This window comes from Heterocephalus glaber, unplaced genomic scaffold (assembly GCF_053883595.1).
Source record: "Heterocephalus glaber isolate CG9 unplaced genomic scaffold, H.glaber_assembly_v1.0 deba00001457, whole genome shotgun sequence".
NCBI classification, from domain to species: domain Eukaryota; kingdom Metazoa; phylum Chordata; class Mammalia; order Rodentia; family Bathyergidae; genus Heterocephalus; species Heterocephalus glaber.
The window spans coordinates 29,126,660-29,147,805 of NW_028258305.1; the positions used below are offsets into that span (position 1 = coordinate 29,126,660).

At 38.4% G+C, this 21,146-nt stretch overlaps 1 protein-coding gene and 1 long non-coding RNA gene across 2 annotated transcripts in view; one reads left to right on the plus strand and one right to left on the minus strand.

Annotated features, from left to right (window-relative positions):
* The window catches only part of LOC101708837 (uncharacterized), a 148,562-nt gene that overhangs the window by 50,450 nt on the left and 76,966 nt on the right, over positions 1-21,146 (minus strand). The gene's annotated exons all lie outside the window — the stretch shown is intronic.
* Positions 1,352-21,146, plus strand: part of LOC147827009 (uncharacterized) — a 29,671-nt gene continuing 9,876 nt past the window's right edge. Inside the window, exons 1-2 of the long non-coding RNA XR_015452999.1 lie at positions 1,352-2,578; positions 16,966-17,101. This is a non-coding gene — a long non-coding RNA (uncharacterized LOC147827009). The remainder of the gene's footprint in view (positions 2,579-16,965; positions 17,102-21,146) is intronic.

Here is a 21,146-nt window from a genome sequence, read left to right on the forward strand (position 1 = left end):
TGGCCTGAGGCAGGGTATAACCTTAGGTATTATTTTTATTTCTCCTGGTGATTCTAAAGTGTGACCAGGCCAAGAGCCATTGATCTAGCCCAATCCCTGAACTGTTTAGTTCAACTACAGATGGGGAAGAGTGCACCTCAAGCCTGCTACCTTCCACTGCCAAAAGTTTCCCAGCACCCCCCAAAATCACAGCACACAAACAGCCAGTGAAGGCCCTTTATGAAAAAGAAAATATACAGAAGCTGGGTGTGGTGTAGATGCCTATAATTCCAGCTCTTGAGAGGCTAAGGCAGGAAGATTGCAAGTTCAAGGCCACCCTGGGCTACATAAATAGTGAGTTCACGGTCAGCTTGGACTATATAGTGAGTATCTCAAACAAAAGTTTCTTAATTTAAAAACAAAGAGAGAAAATATTCAGAACTTTCCCCAGATTAGGAGAATAAAAATGGGAGAGGAATTTCCAGGGTTCTGAGAATAAGGATTTGGTTCTTTGAAATGACAAAATAAAATTTTGTTGACATATTCAAGATCTATCATTCCATAAATATGGGGTGTGGTCTAATTCCTTTATTGCTGCTATACCTTTGAGCTAGTTAGTATGTATTGGCCAAATGTTTGGGACTGTGTCCTCTTGGCCATCCTCCTGTCCTCTGTTTAGTTTTCAAAAGAAGGGTGACCACTGTTATTTAGATTTCTCCTGAGAATAGGCCCCAAATCTGAGGATTTGGCACTCTCCCTCTTTGCCATATTGTTACAATTTAAATTGCTTCTGTGTTGTCTCTCCCTTTGGAAATTTCTCCTGGAGCTGGAGATTAATCATTATGCAAATATTAAATACTTTGAAAGTTTTAGAAGGGAAAGGAATTTGTTTAAGCAATTCTGTCATTGTAGTTTAAATGAAAGATAATAAACAGCTGTTGTGATTTGACCTGCATTCAAATTCTACTGTGTAGTTTGTATGATATCAAATTATATTTAATTTTTCCTTGAGATGTATATGTACCTTTGCCAAAACCTCTGAGTTCCCATAAATCTCCAGATACAGTATATGGCCCATCACCCAGCCTGGTTTTTCTCCAAGACCTAAAGGCCATTCTGGGAAAAGGCAGATTAAAACGTTTCTCTCTTGGAATGTTAGTTTGACTGAAATGTTATTTAGATTTTTTAAATAGCCTAAATGCCTGGGGTGATCCGAAAGGAAATGCTGCAGAGTCTAGTGTTGCCTAATAAATAGGGCAAGTCATGCTCCCTCAGGCACAGCTCTAAGGGAAAAACAAGTCCTCCCTCTTGTCCTGAAGGTCAAAGCTCCTTGGCTTGACTTGTCATATTCTCTCCCTTTGGAACTATCTGCTAGTTAATAATTCTTTATATTAAACATTCCTTCTTCAAATCACTGTGCAGTTTCTCTCCCCTGGTGAGACCCATACTGATATGAGATCTTTGCTAGACTTTGAGCTCCCCAAGAGCAAAAGTCAGTGAGAAACGCTGGCACTAGGGCACAGCAAGCAAGGCACATAGTCTGAAGTTGTAGGTCAAGTGCAAGGTTGGCATCTGACAGTGAGTGACTCTTTGTATGTGGTGCTGTACGTCGCTCACTTGTGTCACCTTAATCCGGGCCTTTCTATACTGTCTTCTTGTCTTCCTTCCTTCCTTGCTTGCTTCCTTTTTCAGAGAGTAATCTAGTGCCTCCATAGAATTCTAGTACGTGTTCAATTAGCATTTAGTCAGACTGAATTATATTTTCTTTCTCAGAATCTTCCCTTAAAGTAGTTTAAGAAAATAGTTTAGGGACTGGGAGTGTAGCTCAGTGGTAGCTATTTAGCATGTGTAGGGCCCTAGGCTCAATCCCAGCACAACGGGGAGGGGGGGAGAATAGATATAGATATAATAATAATAATATCTATTTAATAGGGTTTTAGAAAAGATTAAATAAGATTATGCATAGAAAGGATGTAACTCAATGCCCTCAAATGTTAGCATGTAGTGTTAATGGTGGGCTAACATCTGAGTAACAGAAGATGAAATAAAAACCAAAATCCATTATGTAATTAGTCTAAAGTCACAAAAGTTGAATAAGTAAATAAGATTTAGGAAAGAATGTAAAAAATATTCAAAAGAATTCAATGGCATTGATCTTCTATCCCACAAGAGAAGATTGGATTAGAAGAAATATTCGATCTCAATTTTTGTTTCTATTTTAAAAAGTTGAAACTTTATTAAATTCAATTGAGTGAGAACATTTAGTGCCTTTTCCGTGTTTCAGGAATTATGCCAAGTAGTAAAGATTCAGAAGTAAGATACCCTCCTTGCTCTCCAGCAGCAGGTCTGGAAGAGTACAGATAAGCATATAAACAGAGCAAAGGCTAGCTCAAGTGAAGGTTATTCTAACTGAGGTGGAGTCCACAGGTTCACAGGGAAGGAAATGGCAGGGACCTGGCAAGGCCAGAGACTCCTCCCAGGAGGATAAAAAGGTAGTATTCATACTGCTATCCCACTGCAAAAGTGGAAAGGGAAAACGAGAAGGCACTACATATACTCAAGAGACTACAGCAAGATGGCATTTTGTCTGAAACTCACTGTGAGTGTACTTGTTCATCTTGAGCTTGTCTTCATCTATTCAGGGTGCTATAAACTAGGTAGCTTATAAACAAAAATTTACTTCCCACAAAGCTGGGAAGCATGGTCTGTGGGTCCGTGATCAGGGTACTGATATGGTCAAGTTGTGGTGAGGGTTCTCTTCCAGGACTTAGATTACCACTTCTCACTGTAACTTCGCATGGTAGAAGGAGCAAGCCAGCTCTCTGGGGTCTCCTTAATAAAGTAATTAATCCCAATCACAGCTTCTCCTGTGAAGTGACCTAAAAAATTCTCAAAAGCCCAACTTCCTAACATTATCTCCTTTCAGGTTAGGGTTTCAATGTATAAATTTGGGGGAAGATACAAGCATTCAATCTCAATATATAGCAAAACTTCTGATAATGACAATGATAGCTAGCACTTATTTATTATTTAGCATATGTTAGGCATTTTATATGCATCAATTCATTTTTGATACTCAAAAAAATCTAGAAGGTAAGAATTCTTATCACAATTTTGCCGATAAAGACAATGGGGCTCTGAGTGATTCAGTAACTTTCATCCATACTAATGGACCACCATCTTCTCCAATTTCTGCTCTTGGCCTGTTGACTTTGTCAAATTTCCAGGAATCCATTTTATATATATATGCACAAAATTTCATACGACCCAAAGATCATTTCTAAAACTGAGCAAAAGTGATCTGAATTCCTCCATAAAATGCTAGCTATTGTATAGGACAAATTCAACCAGCTTTTATTCAAAACTAAAAATTTTATTTCAACAGAAATATAAATGTGCTATCTAAACCAAATAGACTTCTTATATTGCATCTCTAAAACTGCCCTGCTACATTATTATTGCAGCTACAAGGAATAACACAAGAAAATGTTCTTGGAATTTATATCATCCTTAGCCCAACATGTAAAACTCCTGGAACAGGGCCTGAATCAGTGGGCAATCACCAAATCTTAGTTCTTTTCTCCTTCCATTTTTTAGTGCAAGTTTTAGAAATGAAACGGTGAGCTCAGCAGGCAGGTCAGGAGGCAATCATTGGAAAGCACACAATCCAAAGGCAACAGGAGAGATAATGACAGGTTTGTCACCCTAGGCCTGGTCTATGGCCCTCTCCAAACTATCTCTTGAAAAATGTTATTTATTGCCAGTAAGGTTTTGCACAGGAACTGACCTTGTCCCACTTACTTGATCAAGGACTTTACATACCAAAGAAGTCATTCCCAGTCAATAAAATGCTGTCCATAATCTCCATAATCAAGCCCAATGTTGGTGTTAGAGATAAGCTTGCTAAGAGTAATCAAGAGGTAGGGCTGGAAAATATAAAACTAAGATAGGAAAAGTAGTCTACATAAAATAGGAGCACCAGAACCACTGTATGACCAGCCCCAGGGAATGGCTTTGAGGTAGAAAGTGGAGGCAAGCAAGGCATACGTTCTCATGACTTCTCAGTTTAGATTCTGGTGCTCCAGTGTCATAAGTTTTCTTCTGGAGAATTATTCTTGATTTGGGAAGGAGTAATACTGAGACAGAGATTAGTATATGTTTTGTCAGAAACATAGAAAGTACTCAATAAAGAAGAGCTGCCACTATTATTATCATGAAGACTTTGCTCTTTATCATTACAATGGCTGTTTGTTAAGGACGTTACTCATGTGTAGTGTGTCTATATGTACAAAGGGCTCCTGAGGCAGGTGTTATGGTAGGCTGAAAAATAGCCCTCCTGATATACCCAGCTAAGTTAGGTAGAAATATTGTAGGCAGTCAGACAAAACTGGGCCCTCAAAGTCAGTACAGAGGATGAGAATACATCAAAGCTGTGTCTAGAGGTACAACTGAAGAAGATTAAAGTTACAAAGGCCAGATTTGCATACTTCTCTAAGAGATGAACAGAAGCTTGAGATTATTGGTACCACCCTTTTGAGATTTCCAGTATAGACAGACCATTATTTCATTGGGGGTAGGCTATCCTCCTCCACCCAGTAAGCCCAAGACCACTAAGACACAGACTACTAAGACTGAGAAGACTTAAGACTGTATCACTTAGGGGTCCCACTGAGATCATTGGATGGAGGTAAGAGTTTGCTTTTGTTTCATAGACTCTAGATTGGGACCTCCAAAAGATATAGGGGAACAGATGTAACTCCCAAACCTACTAGATGTCAGATAAGCTGAGTTCATGTTCCCCAAAGTCGAAGAATGAATTCTAAGGAACAATGAAGGTTAAGAGTAGGACGATTTATTGGGGAACAGGAATGGGGAATAAGAATACCTCCTAAGAGACAAGAGGGGTCCTGAATGGATTGCCAATGACCCCATTTCTCAAAGGAAGTTTTATAGAGAAAAGTCACAAAGGGTGGGTTCAACATGGGTAAAAACTGTAATCAACCAATAAGATTACGAGTATAGTCACATAGGTAATATTGACCCAATAGTAACAAGAATATATGGATGACATCATTAACCTTGATTGATAATCTGTAGTCTTAGTCTTAAGTCTTCTCAGTCTTAGTAGTCTTTGTCTTACTGCATCCTCTGCACTGGCTTTGAGGGCCCAGTCCTGTCTGACTGCCTACAGTATTTCTACCTAATTTAGCTGTCTATATCACTCCCAAAGTTACTAGGTAGGTCCTAATTTCCAGAACCTGTAAAGTTCCCTTATTTGAAAAAAAAAATTCTTTACAGAAGAAATTAAGGATCTTGAGATAAATGAGATTGTCTAGGTTATCGAGGTGGACCCTAAATGCACTCAAAAGTGTCCTTATAAAAAAAAAGGCAGACACTACACACACACACACACACACACATACACACACACACAAAGGCAATGTGAAAATAGAGCAAAAAGAGATGGCAGAAGATGCTGGCATTGACAATTGGAGTGACAGAGTCACAAGACAAGAAACGTCAGTAGCCACCAGGAACTGAGAGAGGCAAGGAACAGACCTCTTCTAGAATTTCTAGGGCCACTGGAGGAAGCACTGCCCTGCCAACATTTGAAGTTCAGCCCAGTGATTTAGAATTCTGGCCTCCAGCACCATGAGCATACATTTAGATTGTTTTAAGTCACCAATTTGTGGTCATTTGTTACAGCAACCATAGAAAATGAAACCAAGTATTAATTGCCCCTCCAACTTAGCAAGATTTATCAGTGGAGTATTGTCCAGAGAAACTGAGATGTGCTGTTCTAGCTAATAAATATTAATTGGGAGAGCCCTGCCCAGACACTAGCAACTTGGGCATGCAGGCCCCAGCAAAAGGCCTGCCTGGAAAACTGCTGTGCAGGCACACAGGCACAGCCAGAGGCCTGCCAAGATATTATTGGTAAGTGCTCCCAGACCCCAGCCAGAAGGCCACATGGACAAGAGCAGCGTGGGTACACAGGACCCAGCCAGAGCCCTGCCCAGACACAAGCAGCTTGGGCATGTAGGCCCCAGCCAAAGGGCCACCCAGAAAACAGCTGTGCAGGTACACAGGCCACAGCCAGAGGCCTGCCAAGATACCATTGGTAAGTCCGTACCACCCCAGCCAGGAGACCACTCAGACACAAGTGACTCCGGTGAACATTCCCTGGCCAAAGGCCCACCCAACAACAGCTATGCAAGTGGACAGGCCCAGATACCATCTTAACTGTGCACAAGCCCCAGCCAGAACCCTGCCCTGACAACAGGGCAGTGCAGAGATCCAGAAGGCCACCATTCTGAACCCAGGAAGTGGTGCAGTAGTGAGCAGCAGAAACAAAGCCTCTCTGAGCCTTGCTGAGAATTGAAGCCCATTGGGCGAGCAAAGAGTCACCTCAACAAAGGTACAGCAGGCTGCCTCTGTTGAAATGAGAAGACATGTAAACAAAACTCAAAACCAGACTGCCAGATCACCTAGGGCAACCCCAAGGGGCAATGAGATGGAACAATCTGATATCCAACCACCTGGACTCCCTGAACTGGCAATAAAAGTAGATCTGGAAAAAATGAAATAAGAAATTATATCTCAGATAACAACAGAGATTGCATCCATAGAGAAAGACATGATTAATAACTCTAGAGCAGACACAGATTAAAAAAAAAAAAATAGAGGAGCTGAGGAACATGATGGAATCCCAGCAGAGGAAACAAATGGAATCCATAAAGCAGATGCAAACAGATATCCAGGAGATTACAAATTCCATTGAAAGTTTACATAGCAGCGTCCAGCAGGTACTAGGTGATGCAAAGAAGAATAATATAAGACTGACTGGAGTCAACTAAGAAACAGGAGATAGTGCAAACGACATTAAAAAAAAACTGTTCACAGAAGTAATGGCAGAAAACTTCCAAATGAGGGAAAAGAATTTGACACACAGATAAGTGAGCCATATAGGACTCCAACTAGCTGTGCCCCCCCCAAAATCTACACCTAGACATATGATAGTTAAGATTCCAGAAATACAACAGAAGAACAAAATACTACAAGCAGTTAGAGAAAAGAAACAAATCACATACAAAGGAAAGCCCACCAGAATCACAGCAGACTTCTCAACACAAACCATCAAGAAGAGCCTAGAGTGGTCAAAAACTGAAATCCTTCACACTAAAATCAGGAACAAGACAAGGATGTCCACTATCACCACTCTTGTTCAATATAGTTCTGGAAACATTAGCCACGGCAATTAGACAAGAGAAAGAAATAAAAGGAATAAAGATAGGAAATGAAGAAGTCAAATTGTCATTATTTGCAGATGACATGATACTCTATATAGAAGACCCCAAGAACTCCACCAAAAGTCTTCTAGACTTAATAACCAAATGCAGTCAAGTAACTGGTTACAAGGTCAACACACAAAAATCAATAGCTTTCCTCTACACCAATGACAGACTCACTGAGAGAGAAATAGGGCAAACAATTCCTTTCACAATAGCATCCAAAAAACTGAAATACCTAGGAATCAACCTAATGAAAGAAATCAAAGACCTCTTCTCTGAAAACTATAGCACTCTAAAAAGAGAGATTGAAGATGATATCAGAAAATGGACAGACATCCCTTGCTCCTGGGTAGGAAGGATTAATATAGTGAAAACGACCATACTTCCAAAACTGCTATATAGATTTAATGCAATTCCAATTGAGATCCCAGCAGCATACTTCATGGACCTTGAGAAAACAATCCAAAAATTCATTTGGAACAAGAAGAGACCCAGAATAGCAAAAGCAATTCTAGGTAACAGAGACATGGCAGGGGGTATCACAATCCCCAACCTGCAACTATACTACAAAGGTACTGTGATAAAAACAGCATGGTACTGGCAAAGAAACAGACCTGAGGACCAGTGGAACAGATTAGAAGATGCAGAAACAACTCCAGACACACTGAGCCATCTCATCTTCAATAAAGGAGCCAAACACCCTCACTGGAGGAAAGATAGCCTCTTTAATAAATGGTGCTGGAAAAATTGGCTTTCAACTTGCCAAAGATTAAAACTAGACCTATATCACTTGCCAAGCACTAAACTAAAATCAAAATGGATTAAAGATCTAAATATTAAAATAGAAACCCTGAACCAGTTGGAACAGAGGTTAGGTAGAACTCTTGAAGACATCGGTGTAGGAAAAGATTTTATGAACAAAACCTCAGTTGCCCATGAACTAGCACAAACAATCAACAAGTGGGATCTCTTCTTATTAAAAAGCTTCTGCACAGCAAGAGAAACCACCAGCAGTGTGAAGAGACAACCCACAATGTAGGAAAAAATCTTCACCTGCTTTTCCTCAGACAAAGGTCTACTATCTCAAATCTATAAAGAACTTAAAAAGATCAGACCTCCCAAATTTAAAACCTCCCAATCCGAAAATGGGCATCTGAAATGAACAGACATTTCTCAGACAAAGAAGTAGAAATAGCAAATAAATACATGAAAAAATGTTCAACATCACTGGTCATTAGAGAGATGCAAATGAAAACAATGCTGAGATTCTACCTCACTCCAGAAAGAATGGCTGCTATCATGAAATCAACCAATAACAAATGCTGGCGGGGCTGTGGGGAAAGAGGAACGCTTCTCCACAGCTGGTGGGAGTGTAGACTGGTGCAACCACTGTGGAAATCAGTATGGAGATACCTCAAAGAACTAGGACTGGAAGTCCTATTTGACCCTGCTATTCCACTGCTGGGGATCTTCCCCAAAGAATTAAAAGAATCATATCACAGTGATATATGTGCACCCATGTTCATAGCAGCACAGTTTGTAATAGCTAAAACTTGGAAACAGCCCAAATGCCCATCAACTGGAGACTGGAGAAAGGAAATGTGGCTTTTTTATAAAATGGAGTACTACTCAGCCATAAAAAATGAGAAATTAGAGACATTTATAGCTAAGTGGATGCACATTGAGGCAATACTCTTAAGTGAAATAAATAGGACACACATGTATAAATACCAAATAGTTTCCCTGGTGTGAGAAACTGAAAGTATAAGTAAGGACTAAAATGTATAATAGGTAATGTGAAATAGGAAGAAATGGGGCAAAGGGGAAGGAAGTGGGAGGGATGGGGAAAGGATAGAAGAGAATGGGATTAATATGAGAAAATGGAAAAGTAGGAACAAAATCTTTGAAAATAGGGAGGACTGGAGGGGTTGAAGGGAGGGCTGGGCAAGGGTGAAAAATAAGAACCAAGAGAGATTATGTAAAAGTGCAAATTTCCAATGATGAATGTCATTATATTGTATACCTGAAATGTACCAATGATTAGAATGAATAATCGATAATGCAAAATAGGAAGAAAAGGTCCAAAGGGGTAGGGGTAGTGGGAGGGGCAGGGGAAAGGAAAGAAGGGAAAGGAAAAATGCTGAGAAATGGAAAAAATGGAAATAAAGTCTTTGTAAATAGGGAAGGGTGAAAGGGGTGAAGGAAGGACTAGGAATGGAGAAAAACTAAGAACCAAGATGCATTATGTAAAGGTACAATTCCCAATGAGAAATGTAATTGTGTTGTATACCTAAAATGTACCAATAAAAGAATTTAACAAAAAAAAAAAAAGAGCCTAGAGTGAAGTATTTCAAGCCCTAAAAGAAAACCACCTCCGACCTAGACTGATGTACCCTGCAAAACTATCTTTCAAAATTGACAGAGAAGTAAGATACTTTCAAGACAATGAGTGCCTTAGAAACTTCATGAATACCAAATCAGTACTCCAAAATTTTTTTAAATATCCTGGGAAAAGACAATGAAGATCACAACCCAAGGAAGCCCAGCAGAATGAATCCATCAGGCAAGACAAGAAATTAAATGCAAAGGGAAAGAATCTAACAACAGGAAAAGGTCATGACAAGAATAAGTCAATATGTATCAGTTATAGTCATCAATGTTAACGGTCTCAATTCAACAATCAAAAGAAATAGACTGACAGAATTGGTCAAGAAGCAAGATCCCACAATATGCTGTATACAAGAAACACACTTAATTCAAAAAGGAACTCACAGTCTGAAAGTTAAAGGATGGAAAACAATACTCCATGTGACAGGAACCCAAAAGAAATTAGGAGTAGCTATCCTCTTTGCAGATCCAGGGGATTTCAAACCAACACTAAGAGAGAAAAAGAGGACACTACATCTTTGTAAAGGGAACAATCCAAGAGGAAGAGATGACAATCAAAAATATATATGCACCAAACACTAGTGCACCCAACCACATAAAAAAAATACTAACAGACATGAAAAATCAAATAAGCAATAATACAATAGGAGCGGGGGACCTCAATACTCCACTGTCACAAAAAGATCAACTAGACAAAAAAATAAACAACAAAATACTAGAACTCAATCAAACTCTTGAACAAATGAACTTAACAGATGTTTACAGAGTGTTCCACTCCACAAAATCAGAATACACATTCTTTTCAGCTGCACATGGGTCATTCTCCAAAACAGACCACATACTTGCTCATAGAACATGTTTAAGTAAGTGCAAAGGAATTGAAGTTATCCCCTGTATATTATCAGACCATAGTGCGATGAAATTGGAGATCCATAGCAAAAAAAACTCAAAAAATTTCATAAGCACGTGGAAATTGAACAACACACTTCTGAATAACCAATGGGTCACAGAGGAAATTAAAGAAGAAATCAGACAGTTCCTTCAATTAAATGACAATGACAATACAACATATTGGAATCTATGGGACACAATGAAAGCAGTCTCACGAGGGAAATTCACAGCAGTGAATACACATATTAGGAAAACAAAGAGAGCCCAATTAAACAACCTGATGCTGAACCTCAAGCTTCTAGAAAAAGAAGAGCAGGACAAACCCAAAGCTCATACAAGGGAGGAAATTATAAAGATCAGAACAGAAATCAGTGCAATGGAGACTAAGAGAACCATACAAAAAAATCAATGAAGCCAAGATGGTTCTTCAAAAGAATAAACAAAATTGACAAACCCTTAGCCAACCTTATCAGAAAAAGGAAAGGAAAGAAAATGCCCAAATCCAAGCAATTAGGAATGAAAAGAATGAAATTACAATGGACTCAGCAGAAATCCAGAGGATCATCAATACCTACTTCAAGAACCTATATGCCAATAAGATGGAAAACACAGAAGAAATGGACAGGTTCCCAGAGACATATGAATTACCGAAGTTGAATGAAGAACATCTAAAAATTCTAAACAACCCAATATTAATCAATGAAATTGAAAACGTAATTAAAAAGTTACCAACTAAGAAAAGCCTGCATCCTGATGGCTTTACTGCTGAATTCTACAAAACATTCAGAGAGGAACTACTGCCACTACTGTTTAAACTCTTCAATGAAATTGAAAGGGAAGCGATACTCCCAAATTCATTTCTGGAAGCAAGCATCACCTTGATCCCTAAAGCAGAGAAAGACCCAACCAAAAAAGAGAACTACAGGCCAATCTCAGTAATGAACATAGATGCAAAAATCCTTAATAAGATACTGGCAAACAGAATGCAGAAGATCATCAAGAAGATTCTACACCCTGACCAAGTGGGATTCATCCCAGGGATGCAGGGATGGTTCAACATATGCAAATCAATCAATGTAATACACTATATCAATAAAGCCAAGGTTTCACCGCCTGCTGCACAAAGGCAGCAGGACCTGAGTTCGATCTCTGGTACAAAAAAAAAAAAAAGCCAAGGACAAAAACCATATTATCATCTCAATAGATGCAGAAAGAACATTTGACAAAATCCAACATGCATTTATGATAAAAATACTACAAAAAAATGGAATAGACAGTCTCTACCTCAATCTGATAAAAGCCATCTATGAAAAACCAACAGCCAATATCATACTAAATGGTCAAAAACTGAAATCCTTCACACTAAAATCAGGAACAAAACAAAGATGTCCACTATCACCACTCCTGTTCAATATAGTCTTGGAAACATTAGCCATAGCAATTAGACAAGAGAAAGAAATAAAAGGAATAAAGATAGAAAATGAAGAAGTTAAAATGTCATTATTTGCAGATGACATGATATTTTATATAGAAGACCCCAAGAACTCCACCAAAAGTCTTCTAGACTTAATAACCCAATTCAATAGAGTAGCTGAATACAAGGTAAACACACAAAAATCAATAGCCTTCCTGTACACAAACAACAGACTCACAGAGAGAAACTGGAGAAACAACTCCTTTCACAGTAGCATCCAAAAAAATGAAATACCTAAGAATCAACCTAATGAAAGAAATTGAATACCTCTACTCTGAAAACTATAGTACTCTAAAAAAAGAGATCAACAAGGATGTCAGAAAATTGAAAGACATTCCTTGCTCCTGGGTAGGAAGAACCAATATAGTGAAAATGGCCATACTTCCAAAGCTGCTGTATAGATTTAATGCAATGCCAATTGAAATTCCAACAATATATTTCACAGGACTAGAGAAAACAATCCAAAAATTCATTTGGAACCAAAAGAGACCTAGAATAGCAAAAGCAATTCTAGGCAACAGAGACATGGCAGGGGATATCACAATCCCCAACTTGAAACTATACTACAAAGCTACTGTGATAAAAACAGCATGGTACTGGCAAGGAAACAGTCCCAAGGATCAGTGGAATAGATTAGAAGAAACAACTCCAGACACACTCAGCCACCCCATGTTTGACAAAGGAGCCAACCACCCTCACTGGAGGAAAGATAGCCTTGTTAATAAATGGTGTTGGAAAAACTGGATTTCAACCTGCCAAAGATTAAAACTATACCCATATCTATCACCATGCACTAAACTAAGATCTAAGTGGATTAAAGATCTGAATATTAAAAACAGAAACACTAAAACAGCTGGAACAGAGATTAGGTAGAACTCTTGAAGACAGTGGCGTAGAAAAAGATTTTATGAACAAAACCTCAGTTGCACGGGAACTAGCACAAAGAATCAACAACTAGGATCTCATCTTATTAAAAACCTTCTGCACAGCAAGAGAAATAACCAACAGTGTGAAGAGACAACCTGCAATGTAGGAAAAAATTTTTACCAGCTGTTCCTCAGACAAAAGTCTATAATCTAGAATACATAAAGAACTTTAAAAAAATCAGAGCTCCTAAATTTAAAGACCCAATTCAAAAATGGACATCTGAAATGAACAGACAAAGATGTAGAAATGGCAAATAAACATATGAAAAAATGTTCAACATCATTGGTCATTCAAGAGATGCAAATGAAAACAATACTGAGATTCCACCTCACCCCAGAAAGAATGGCTGCTATCATGAAATTAACCAATAATAAATGCTGGCGGGGCTGTGGGGAAAAAGGAACCCTTTTCCACTGCTGGTGGCAGTAAAGACTGATGCAACCACTGTGGAAATCAGTGTGGAGATACCTCAAAAACCTAGGATTAGAGGTCTCATTTGACCTAGCTATTCTCCTGCTGGGTATCTTCCCAAAAGAATTAAAAGAATCATACCACAGCGATATATGTGCACCCATGTTCATAGGAGCATGTTTTGTAATAACAAAAACTTGGAAACAGCCCAATTGCCCATCAACTGAGACTGGAAAAAAGAAAATGTATTTTTTCTACAAAATAGAATACTACTCAGCCATAAAAAATGAGAAGCTAGAGACATTTATAGCTAAATGGACGCACATTGAGACCATCTCTTAAGTGAAATAGGACACACATGTGTAAATACCAAATAGTTGCTCTGGTATGAGAAACTGAAAGTGTAAATAAGGATCAAAATGTACAATAGATAATGTGAAATAGGAAAAAAGGGGACAAAGGAGAAGGGTAAGTGGGAAGGGTAGGGGACAGTAAGAAAGGAAGAAATAAATATGAAAAAAGGAAAAAATAGGAACAAAGTCTTTATAAATAGGGAGGGGTAGAGGGGTTGAATGGAGGGAAGGGGGATGGGGAAAAAAATAAGAACCAAGATATATCATGTACAGGTCCAAATTCCCAATGATGAATGTCAGCATATTGTATACCTAAAATGTTTCAATAAAATTAATGAATAAAAAATATATTAATTGGATTATGAGGTTTCCAGGGTATAGACAATGGTATACCAATAAAGCAAGTATCTGTGGAGGGGGCATTTATGATTTTTAGCAAATACCAATTTCCGTAATAAAGTGACTTACAAATTCAATTTGTTTGTGAGGGCTGGTTGTAACTCAAGTTGGTCAATTGAAGGCTCCGGCTCCTCTACATAGACTTCAAAGTCTCTGTCCTGTGTACAAGCAGATCTCAGTGTCCTTAGGGAGACAATGGTCTGGGATTTCTCTATTAACACCACACAGAAAAGGATATTGTAATATTCCTTCCAGAACTCTTTAAGGGTTAAATCTATAACTGAGACCATCTGGAAGTACAAGTGCCTGGCGTTTGGGTCGCAACTCAATACTTTGATTATAAGTTAAAACTAAAATTCCAGTCGTAACCCAAGTTGTTCATATGTCAGGCCAGTCATAACTCAAGGGTCCACTATATAAATATGCCAGTCAAGGCCCAGTTTTAAAGGCCCAACATCTGGCTCCCAGAACTCCTTCCTATTTCACAATAGGCTCTCTCAAGCCAATAGGACCCAGCTCCAACCCATCCCTGAACAGTATTTTAAATTATGAGTAATATTGCTCTAAAACTACACTGAACATAATTTAATTTCTCCCTGATAATTCTGAAGGGTACTTCATGGTATTGTAGTTCCTGAGAGTCAACATGGAGAACATTAATTATTACTGCACTGTGAACATGCAGACTTAATAATCAACAGCATGGAGGGAAACAGTTTGCAGCACGGAAGGGATGAAAAGAAAGTGGCAGAAGCAGAATGTCCTAGCATCAGCTGTCAGTTGTATACTGTTCTTCCCCAGGGAGCTCTAGATGGAATTCAGAAGAGGCAATCCCTTTCCTTAGGTAAATTTATTATGGTATAGCAGTTATAGCAGTGACAGAAATCTTAATCATTTTCTTCCAGTGAATAAAGCTTTATAATTCTGTAAGTGAATTGGACTTTCACCTTAAGGAAAACAGACGGAGGCTTTATCTCAACCAGGAACAAATGGAGTGTGTAAAATTCCATCTTTCCCCTCAGCCTCATGCTACTGACTTCTGAATACCATTCCAGCTGTATTTATCTGGGACTTGGGAAACTTTCCTAGATCCTGGGAAGAAAGTGAACTAAACCAGATGACATCTCTGGCAGGAGTTACAATTTCACACAAAAACTTTCTTGTAGAAACTTCACATATTGCTTTCCCTGGTGGAGTCACTATCTGCAGGGAAAGCTTGGGTCTCTGTCAGCAATGCTGCTGAATGAAAGTGAGAGCTGAATGCTAAACCAGGCAGCCTTTGTTCCTCCAGGAAGTCTTCAGGTCGCCTTTAATGGGGGATGTCATGACAGAGAGAGGTGCTTCTAAATTTTTTCTTTTTGTTTTTAAATCATATTAGTTCCCCAGTAAAAATAAAAAGCAAATACGGTTACTATACCAGCAACTCAATTTTGTTTCCTATAGACAAAACACTAGAGTATTCTCTATTTCCATGAAAATGTGGTAAGGGCAGTAGTCCCTGGAGAGAGGACTGGGAGAGACTGGTGGTTATGTGATTTATTCCTGAAACAGTCTGACTGTGAAAATCAATGCTTTTAAATTTCAAAATATTCCACATACATATACATATACATATATGTATATGAACTTATAGATACAAAACAAGACAGTTATTAGACATCCTTGTAGCAGGGAGAAACAAAATTATTTCAGCATTTAATGTGGTTACAGACTGTTTCATATGGATGTGGCACAGGCCACTCACGTTGCCACAAATACAAGGGCCAGGATTCAAACCACCATCTTGTACCGGACCTCAGAGTGCACACTATGTAGAAAAGATTTTCAGAGCACAAATGTTGAGCATCACGATGATGGCATGGTATTAAAAGGTTTGACAATCACCTGCTGCAGGCGGCATGCCCATTGCCTGTAGGAAGGGGAAGGTCAGAGCTGAGGGGTGAGGGACTGGATGCATAAAGCCTTCGGTCTCTTCTTTAGCAGCAACTGAAGAGAGACAGGGAGGTAGTTCAAGTCCCCTAACTGCTCCATAGGCTTTGTTGTGTAAAAATGGACTATTGCTACAATTGAAATAGCAAAACCAATAGCCATTCTCACTACTGTCTTGACTATTTTATTTGAGACATTATATGTCCCTCACAGAGAACTCTTGGAAAACTTTTGCAATATACTTTTTCATGAACCCAAAATTACTTCCACTCCTTTATTGCAAGGCTACAAGAATCTAAATACCTGCCTGTAAAATTGGAACAAGGATTTTCTCACCAGTGAGTGAGTTCAAGAGCCCCTAAAAAGACTGTACTAATCAGATGTCCAATGAATAAGATAGGAAGAAGAAAGAGACAGTGCAAAGAAACAATCCACAGAGATAATGCAGTAGTGCAAGCTCTTAGACTTGGAAACTTAATTTCAACTGCTACCCCAAGAATTCCATAGCATGCTGTGTTTTGGGACAAAATCATTAACACGAAATAAGATTGGCAAAGACAAAGCAGTGGGGAAAAAAGCAAAAATCAGAAAAAAAATAATGATTTCATAATATCTCCAATACCAAAAGAACAAGTTTGAATAGTGAGAAGCTCGTGGGTTTTGGATAAAGATACAGACCAGTGCTTGACCTGGCTGTTCTGTTACAAACTGTACAATAATGCTGGGCAGTTCACCAAATCCCTCTAAGTCTTAATGTCTTCATTTCCTTTTTCCTTTTCATTGATATATGTTTGTAATACATAATATTTACATCATTTGTACAGATGTACTAACATCTGTGTATCACATCTTGATCATTTTTATCCCTTTTCATTTCTTAAGTGGGATCATTATGCCTAATTGATCAGACTTTTGTTTTTAGAAGACACACAGTAGAAGCTCAACATCACGCTAATCATCAAACAGCCAGGGAGGCCCTCTGCGTGGGCTTTGTATGGCTGGGAAGAGTGGACACGACTCCCGCAGCTGGTTTCTGCCCAAGGGGCTGAGAACACCAGGTGGGTGGCATGCAAAGGCTCCCATCCCGCTCCTGCGTGTCACTCACACACTTTCATCACCACTGGAGGAGTTTCTTGGCTGTGGTTAAGTCGCGCTGGGATGGTTTGCATCATGCACATTCCTAGCAAGGTAGAGAAAGCATGAAATTCTCCTCTCAACCTGTCCCTCAGCCAACTCGGTGCCAGATTTCCTCTGCTTCACCCCTCAGAAAATCGTCTAAGGAGTTGGCACCACATGGTAGCAGGAGGCCTTGCAGCTGGGTTCTTTTGCCCACTCTGTCCTGTAGTGAAGTGAAGACCAGCTTAGGGGTAAGGGGCACTGATTTTTGAAGTAAAAAAAGAAAGAAAGAAAGAAAGAAAGAAAGAAAGAAAGAAAGAAAGAAAGAAAGAAAGAAAGAAAGAAAAGAAATTTTTATTTTAAAAACAGATTCTGGCTATGCAGCCCACGCTGGCCTCAAAATCATAATCCTCCTACCTCAGCCTCCTGAGTCCTGGGATTACATGCATGCACCACCACCCTTAGCAAACAGACCTGTTTTCAACCCTGCCTCTGCCATGTGACACCTCTAAGCCCTAATTTCCTAAACTATAAAAAGTGATCATAATTATATCTACCTCATAGGATCATTAGGAGAATAGCCAACATACACTGAGTACAGTCTCCATGCCAAGTACTGACTATAAACTCATTTCTTACTTCAATTCTATAAAGTATTGTTAGCCTCATTTTATACATGTAAAAATGAAATGTAGTTTTTATTGCTTGACCATTATTCCTTTGGCTCTGTGTCCATGTTAATCTCTAGGCAACCCCAGCTCTCTCAGAGTAAATTAAATGATGCCTGGACAGCTATTGGCACAGTTTCTGGTAATTAGAAACTAATCCACACCTGGTAGCTATGGTAGGATACATAACTATCATGCATCTGACATTTCTTTGTGAATTCCTGCTTAGGTTCCCACTGGAATATTTGTTGGCTCTTATCACAGCATTTGTAGTCTGGTCCGTCAGAGATAAGGTCACAGATCTTTTGGAGCTATTCTGACTAAATTCTCTCTAATTTTTGGAAATTTCAGGGTATAGCTGGGCAGATTGGTCAACAGAACCTGCAGTAATTGTTCACTTTTCAACCTTTCAGTACCTTGATACTTAATCTCAACAAAACATTAATAGATATACTTTATTGCCAACTAACTTGAGAACTGTGCATCTTGCCAAAAATGTGGCCATTGTTTAGGTTAATAAATTTACCTATGTGATATTTGCCTAGATGAGCGATAAACTTAGTTGCATGATTTGAATGGAATTCTTTGATGTTAACATTGTGTGGGAGCAGGAGGGGGATGAAGACAGGAAAAGTTAGAGGGTTAAGAGTAAAATCCTGAGAATGTCTTAAATGGAAAAGGAGAATCAAATGACAGAAATAGGGACTATTAAGGAAAATGTAAGTGCATTCTTATTGGATATATTTTTATCACCATTTAGTCCATGTCTTATAGCTTTCTGCAAAATCAAGACTATTAAAGGCATCCTAAAATGATTCCATGCTGCACTTTGGTAGAGGAAAGAACAAGAGTTCATCTGGTGGCACTACTATCAGATGGGCCAGGGTTTTCAACATCAGCCTGGATACCAGCTGTGGAAGACTGGACACATTACTTAACCAATTTGAGCAGACATCTTCCCACATCGAAAATTGGAATAACCTCATCCAAGACATTTGCTGCAAGGATTAAAATATGTTCAAGGAATATATATATATTCAAGGAAAATGATGGCAAAGATAGGGAGAATAGGGAACCTTAGTATACTGCTGGTGGGAATGTAAATTGGTACCGCCATCAGTGGAAAGTAGTACAGAAGTTCCTCAAAAAAATTAAAAATAGAACTACCTTATGATCCAGTGTTCCCACTTCTGGGTATATAGCTAAAGGAAATGAAATCAGGATCTTGAAAAAAATATCTGCACTCATATGTCTGCTGTAGTATGATTCACAATAACCAAGATTTTTAAAAAACTACTGAGATGTCCATCAATAAATGAATTGATAAAGAAAACGTGGTTTATATATACAGTGGAATATTATTCCACCTTTAAAAAGAAAAAAATTCTGCCATTTCCAAAAACATGAATGAGCCTGGAGAACATTATGTTAAGCAAAATAAGCCAGACACAGAAAAGGAAGTATTGTGTGATCTCTCTTACATGTGGAATCTAAAGTAGTCAAATTCACAGCAGAATGTAGAATATTGGTTGCCAGGAGCTGAATGAGGAAGGAAAGGGAGATGTTGGTAAGTGGAGAGCAAAGTTTCAGATGTGCAAGATGAATAAATTCTAGAAAACTATTATACGACAATGTGACTGTAGTTAATGATACTGTATTATATTACATTGTATTTTTGAAATTTACTAAGAAGGTAGACCTCTTAGTGTTTTAATGTTTTTACTACAAAAAGAAAAAGACCAGGAAAGAAGGGAGGGAGGGAGGAAAGGAGGAAGGACAGAAGGAAGGAAGGAAGGAAGGAAGGAAGGAAGGAAGGAAGGACGAGAAAGAAAGAAAGAAGATAGAAAGAAAGAAAGAAAGAAAGAAAGAAAGAAGGAAGGAAGGATGAAGAGAGAGAAAAGACTGGTTCTTCTATTGGTTTCTTTCAATATTCTGGGACCTAAATGAGAAATCTTACTCAAGGCATGTATCTAGATATTTCTAAGAGTAGTGAGATATTTTTAATGCCCATTATATACATCACTATTATTCACTTGAGTGAAAGATATTCTAGAATAAAGAAATAACTTTCTAAGAGTTAGAAGGAGAAAAAAATAACTAAATGAAGTGATGAATATATTGATCAGCTTGGCTGTGGTGACTATGTCAAATATATGTATGTATACATATATATATATATATATATCAAATCATCAAGTGGTACACTTTTTTTCTTTTCCTTTTTTATTTTTAAATTTGAGACAGGGTCTCACAAAGTTGCCCAAGCTGACCTCTCAAAATCTTCCTGCCTCAGCTCCCTGAATAAGTGAGACTACAGGCACATATCACCACATCCAGCAAGTTGTACACTCTAAATACATACAATTTTTAGTTGTTAGCTATACCTCAATACAGAAAAAAAAAGTTTGGTCACATAGGAGCTGCTCAGTAAATGATAGGAGCTGCTGAATAAATGATAGTTAACGTTATTATCTTTGATTGGTTTCTTTCAATAAATTTTCAGGACCTAAATGAGAAATCTTACTTAAGGCATGTATCTAGATATTTCTAAGAGTAGTGGGATATTTTTAATGCACATTATATATATGTCAATGTGATTCACTTGAGTGGAAGAAATTCTAGAATGAAGAATTAACTTTCTAACATGTCTTAGTCCATTTTCAGCTACTATAAGAATACCACAGCCTGGATAAGATAAACAATAGACATCTATTTGGCCTGTGGTTCTGAATGCTGCGAAGTCAAGAACATAGCATAGCATCTAATGTGGGTTTTCTTGTGGCATGGTTCCACAGTGGAAGGTTCTGAGCCCCTCTTTATAAGTCCACTCCCTCAATAAAGGCCTTAACCCACTCATGAAGGAGGTGGCCCTGTGACCTTAAAGTTCTTCCTCTTAATTCCATCACAGTGGCAAATAAATTTCAATCTGAGTTTTAGAGGGGCCATTTGAGCCATAGCATAATGACTGAACAAAATTAATTGAGTAGATTATCCCATCAGTTCAGGGGAACAGAAAACACCATGGTTCAAAGCTCTCACTGCTCTGTCTGTGGGTTCGGTTTATTGCTGTAACCCTCTAATTTGTCTCAGTTATGGAGTCGTGGCCATTCCATTTCCTGTTTTGTCCAGAAACTAGAACTATATTTCAGAATATTGGGACAACTGGATTTAGAAAATCACTTTTATACAAATAGAACTCATTTACAGCTAGTTATTCAAATATTCATTGACAGCATAATAAAAATGTAGTACCTTCATTTAATTAAATGCCTTAGTTTACTATCCTCTGGAAGTAGTTACACATATTTGTAAACTGCTC